Raw genomic sequence first — 6,490 nt, 5'->3', positions numbered from 1 at the left:
AAACTGTTTCTTTAACAAAACAAAAAAAAACCTGCAGAAATAAAAGGGAGTGTGGTAATCTGTAGATTAAGAGAGATTTAATTGCAATATGTAGGCCTCAATCAAAACCTGTTTCAAACAGTTAAAAAAAATTAAGGAAATCGCTTATCTGAACACTGAATTATTTGGCAATATCATAAATTTAACTGTTAATTATTTTTAAGTATGATGGTAGTATTATTAGGTATTTTAAAGCCTTTACCTTTCACTACTATATTCTCAAATATTTATAAGTAAAATTATACTATGCCTGAAATTTGTTTCAAACAAACACAAGTGGGTATGAGTATAAATGAATCAGGATTGGATAAGTGTTGATAACTGTTTAAACAAAGTGATGGTACTTAGAGATTTATTATACTATTCTCTACACATAGTATATGGGCAAATTTTCTATGATAGACAGTTTTTTTGTTTGTTTTTTTTTAAGAGTAGAAAGGGAAAAGGACTGTTAAGTCTACTAAACACCAGGGCAAGTGAAAGGGGGAAAAAAAAAAAATCACAGATGGAAGTAACAACTTCTTGAAAAAAAATATTTTAACATGAAAAAGACCTTTGCTGAAGAAAATATACCACCAGAAGAAAGATTTGGGACACAAAAGAGTGCAAGGAGTTAAGTGACGAATCTTTTTTTTTTTTTTTTTTTGAGTTGGAGTCTCACTCTGTCGCCCAGACTGGAGTGCAGTGGCTACTCCCAGCACCGCAGCCTCGACCTGCTGGGCTCCAGCGATCCTTCCACCTCAGCCTTCCAAGCAGCTGGAACTACAGGCATGCGCTACCGTGCCCAGCTGAATTTTGATTTATTGTAGAGATGAGGTCTCGCCAAGTTGCCCAGGCGGGTCTCGAACCCACGGGCTCAGGCATTCCACTCACCTCAGCCTCCCAAGGCGTGGGATTACAGGCTGAGCCACCGAGCCCGGCTCCAGCTTGCTTTTAAATTTACACTTCCAACACTCTGGGAAAGCCATTGTTAATATTTTAGTATATCCTTTACCAATCTCTTCTTATGTACTTTTTTTCCAAAATTGGAGCCATTCTGTATATATAGTATTGTGTGGTTTTTTTTTCCACTTAACATTTAACATGAGCTCTTCTGAATGACCGAAAATTTTTTAAAGACATAATATTTAGGACTGCATAATACTCTAGCATGTAGGTTTCAAATAATTTATTTAACTAGTCCTCCATTGTTTGTGGGACATTTAGGTTAGTTCCTGAATTTTTCCAGTATTAAATATGATGCTGTTATGAACATCTTTGAACATAAATTTACATTTCTCTCAATAAGTTTCTTAGAAGAATTCCTAGTTGTAGACTTGCTGAAACAAATGATGCATTTTAAGATAATTGATTCATATCACCAAAACACTTTTCTTACGATTTTCAAAAGAAATTGAAAACAATAATTTGTAGTGATAGTCCCATTTCTAAACAGATCTCCAATAAGAAAACAGATTCATGCACTGATATAATGCAAAAATCATAAAGGTAATTTTAAATTAAATGAAATTAAATACAGTGATTCCTGAAAAAGTCACTAAACCAAAATAAATAGTGTTTGATTCCAGGTAGAGAGAGGGGTCATTTCTTTTGTTTAGGATTTGAGATTGGGGAGATTTGTTGTTGTTGTTTTGCAGGAGTACAATATTTTTACATTCTACTAGGGAAAAAATGGGGAGGGAAGACAGTTTAATTGAACAAAACACATGAACCTTTAAAGACCCTTTAGCTTCAATCATACCTCCTTCCCTCACACCCCATGTTCTACCCTGTTTCTTAGCACTGCAGTAGCTGCTGCTTTTTGGAAATAAACTAACCTAAGGCTGGAAGACTAAATACAGGTATACTAGAAAAACACAGATTCATAGTACACTTGTGAATTAACAGAAAATAAATAGACAGGAGGTAATAAAAATATCAAAGTCAGATTTCAGACAATGTAGATCAGATCAGTACCCTGATAAAGTTATCTGATAGTGAACTTGATGGAGCCTTTATCTGCTACAATATTCAAGATGAGAAAACCTCTAAACTTAGAAATAAATACCAATACATAGATCATGTCAGCTACACTCTTCTGAGATGGCCCGCCTTTCCTTTTCCATTGACTTTTTATTTTAATCCCAAGATTATGAACAAGCTCATGCTGTGCTGTATCTAAATATAACATAGCCCTTCCCAGATAGATTTCAATCTCCTGATTCCTCATCATAAACTGAAGTTGCCAATTGTACTCTCCTGGCAATAAGAGGGCCCAGAGCTCTCTGAGGCCTATATTAGACAGCCTGGAAGAAAACCCCTAAGGTGGCAGAGTAGAATCATTTCGCTATGTATTATGACTTTTCCTACACGAGAGAGAGAGAGAAGAAAAGGAGTTTCAAAACCCACAACCTTCCTGTGGAGAACAAAACACATCATCAGATAAATCAAAAGTCAAGGTGTCTTCATTTGAGATCACAGAAGCTACAGAATGAAAGACTGGAAAAATTCAGAAGATGAGAAGTGACTAGCCACTGACTAGGAAATAGTGCCATGTTCTGTCTGAACCAGCTGCACCATGCTTGATAAACAAACATCTATAACACATTGCAAAACATAGATTAAGAAACCTCAGGGCAGAGGGCAGATCATCGCATATACAAGTGTACCCAGGCACTTGGCCAGTGCACAAAGAACAGCATGACTTCAGCACTTCAAAGTCTGTGTCCCTGGGCCTCTTTCTTTTAAAAAAAAAAAAGAAGGTTCTGTCCATACAGGTTTGACTGAGGCAAGTGTACTTTCTATACATGTAAAAAAGAAAGAATATTCATTTGCCTGTGAAATTTAAAGTACCTGACACGTGAACTTTTCTAGTATCCAGTCATGTATTTATTTACAAATAAGAAAACGAACTTGAAAGGGTTAAGATTATAAAACTAGTTATTTCAGCACTGGGGACTGGAACATCTGACTCCTGATCACCTGACTCTCAGGTCAACACGTATCCCACTTTCCACATTTCCTATTCCATACCTAGAGTTTTAAAAAAATAACCATAAATAAAATTATCATAACCACATTTGTTCAAATGCCCTGATTTACTTTGATAAAAAACCACCAGGAATATCTAAAGAAAAAAAGAAAATATAATCTGTTGAATTCGTGTGGAATATGTCTGAGGAAGTAAATGGAATTTTAGAAGGGAAAGAAGATTTCCTTTTTACATAATTTGTTAAGGAAAAAAACCCCAATTTTTCCAATACATGTGTTGATTATATGCATGTGCTCAGTCTGCCCCTCTACAAAGCTCCACTCCAGGTTGTAATCTCCTCCGTACCCAATGAGACAGGTCTATAGACTTGATATCAGAAAGGAACTTCCCAAAGTTGTGGAAAATGTGGCACCCTCAGGGGTTGAGGCCAGTAAGACATTTGGGACATTTGCCAAATATAATTTTGTAACACTAGCTTTCTCATTTTGTTTGCTTCTGATTTTTCCATTTTCTGCACTGTGTAAAGAAACTGTGAAAGTTCAGAAATACTCTAAAGTAAGAAATCATCTACATTTAAAATGACCAGCAAATATGTGAAAAGATGTCCAGCATCACTAGTCATCAGGGAAATGCAAATCAAAGCCACCACGAGGTACCACTTCACACTCACTGTGGTGGTTATAATAATTTTTCAAAAAAATCACCAAAAGTGCAGGCTCGGTGACTCAGCCTGTAATCCCAGCACTTTGGGAGGCCAAAGCGAGAGGACTGACTGAGCCCGCGGGTTGAAGACCAGCCTGGGCAACTTGGTAAGAACTCATCTCTACAATAAGTCAAAAATTAGCCGGACATGGTAGCACACACCTGTAGTTCTGGCTACTTGGAAGGCTGAGGTGGAAGGATCGCCTGAGCCTGGCAGGTCAATGCTGGGGTGGCCATGAGTGTGCCACTGCAATCCAGCCTGGGCGATAGTGTGAGACTCCAACTCAAAAAAGAAAAAAAAAAAAATCACCGAAAGGTAACAGTGTTGGCAAAGGAATGGAGAAATTGGAATCCTTCTACATTGGTGGTAGGAATGCAAAATGGTACAGCTGTTGTGAAAAACAGTTCAGCAATTCCTCAAAAAGTTAAACATAGAGTTACCATATAACCCAACAATTCCACCTGTAAGTAATAATTGAAAACAGGAACTCAAACAAAGATATGTACACTCATATTCACAGCAGCACTATTTCACAAGAGCCAAAAGGTAGAAACAGTCCAAATGTCTATCGGCAGTTAACCAGACAAACAAACTTGGTATATCTATACAATAGAATGTTTTTCATCCATAAAAAGAAATAAGGCTGGGTGCAGTGGCTCACACCTCTAATTCCAGTGGTTTGAGAGGCCAAGGCAGGATGATAGCTTGAGGCCATGGGTTCAAGACCAGCCTGGACAGCATAGTGAGACCCTGTCTCTACAAAAACATTTTAAAAATTTAAAAATTTTTTAAAAAAGAATGAAGTACCAATACATGCTACAACATGAATGAACCTTGAAAATCGTATGCTAAGTGAATGAAGCCAAACACAAAAGATCATTTATTGCATTATTCCATTTATTAAAAAATCTCCAAAATAAATTCATAGAAACAGAATGTAAACTAGTGCATGGCAGGAGCTAAGGAAAGGGAAGACTTTGCTCAATGGGTACAGAATTTTACTTTGGAGAGATGAAAATGCGTTGAAACTGGATAGAGGTAGTTGCACAACATCATGAATGTACTAAATGCCATGGAATTGTTCACTTTTAAATGGTTAATTTTATGTTATTATTATAAAAGAAACAATCTACATTTTAAAAGAATAACTCAAAAGATACAAACTTTCCATTTTCAAAAGCTTATGGCCGAGTGTGCTGGCTTATGCCTGTAATACCAGCACACTGGGAGACAAAGGTGAGAAGTTTGCTTGAGCCCAAGAGTTTGAGACCAGTCTAGGCAGCATAGTGAAACCTACAAAAAAATAGCAAAATTAGCTGGGCACCCATGTCTATAGTCCCAGCTACTTTGGAGGCTAAGGTGGGAGGTTGATTGAAGCCAGGAATTCAAGGTTGCAGTGAGCTATGATTGCACCATTGAACTCCAGCTTGGGTGACAGAGCAAGGCTCTGTCTCTAAAAAAAATTTAAATAAATAAATAACAAAAAAACAAATTTATGTAATGAAACATCAGAAAAGACACTGCTAGTAGTAATATCTCCAATAATAAAACTGAAATGACCAAGTTCCATTGGGGTAAAATTGGTGTTTGATGAGTTATAGAGTGTTTTTCTAGCTCATTTACCTTGTCTTATTTTCTAAGAATGAATGGTTTCTATATCTGCTTAGAACTCTAAGTCCTAAAATCTAACAGCTTCATTTGTTTTACCATAGCATCAGCATTTTTATCTGCCTTCAAGGGTTTTTCTCCTTCTCTCAAACAGATAAAATCTAGAAAAAAATTGTAAATATTTTTCTAGACTTCACACTAAATTTATAATTACTTGAATAAATTCTTCATGTACATACAACATAAACAAATCATTTTATGATCTAACCACATTTGCATATTGTATAATATGTTCCTAAATGATGTAGCATTAAAACTACAAATGGGTCTTTAAAAATATTCCATATTCTGAAATTTTACTACCACATTTACATTTTTAAGAGGCTAAAGAACCAAAAAAAACCTATTTTACAAATTTTAAATTTCCAGAAATTTAAAATTAACAAATAGTTACTTAACTTGGACTCCGTACCCAACTGGAAGTGGGGAACACAAATGTAGTTCTGAACTAAAGAGACATGATCACTTCTTTTAGGGAGCTTATATGTTGATGTAGAAGACAAACAAATAGCCGGGCTCGGTGGCTCAGCCTGTAATCCCACCTTTGGGAGGCTGAGGTGAGTGGATTGCCTGAGCCCGCGGGTTCGAGACCCGCCTGGGCAGCGAGACCTCATCTCTACAATAAATCAAAAAATCAGCCGGGCTTGGTAGCACATGCCTGTAATTCCGGCTACTCGGAAGGCTGAGGTGGAAGGATCGCCAGAGCCCAGCAGGTCGAGGCTGTGGTGGCCAGGAGCGGCCACTGCACTCCAGTCTGGGCGACAGAGTGAGACTCCAACTCAAAAAAAAAAAAAAAAAAAAAGAAGACAAACAAATGACATAATTTCCAAAAGTTTTAAGTGTCAGACAACATAAAACATGACTATGAGATCAAAAGTATGTTTTGTGTCTAGGTGTACTTTAGACGGGGTGATTTGGAAAGGCCTTGCAGAGGAGGTAACATTTGTACTGAGATGTAAATGATGAAAGGGACTCCACCAGGTCCAGATTGGGAAGAGTGGCTGAGGCAGAAGAATCATCAAGTGCAAAGGTTATAAAGTCAGTCTGGGCTTGGTCCTTGTATAGCTGGATGAATCATAGAGAACCAAAGGCAGAGGGGGCATGGTAAG

This window comes from Carlito syrichta, unplaced genomic scaffold (genome assembly GCF_000164805.1).
Source record: "Carlito syrichta isolate Samal-C Ts95f unplaced genomic scaffold, Tarsius_syrichta-2.0.1 Scaffold315562, whole genome shotgun sequence".
NCBI classification, from domain to species: domain Eukaryota; kingdom Metazoa; phylum Chordata; class Mammalia; order Primates; family Tarsiidae; genus Carlito; species Carlito syrichta.
Note: the sequence above shows the minus strand (reverse complement) of the source record.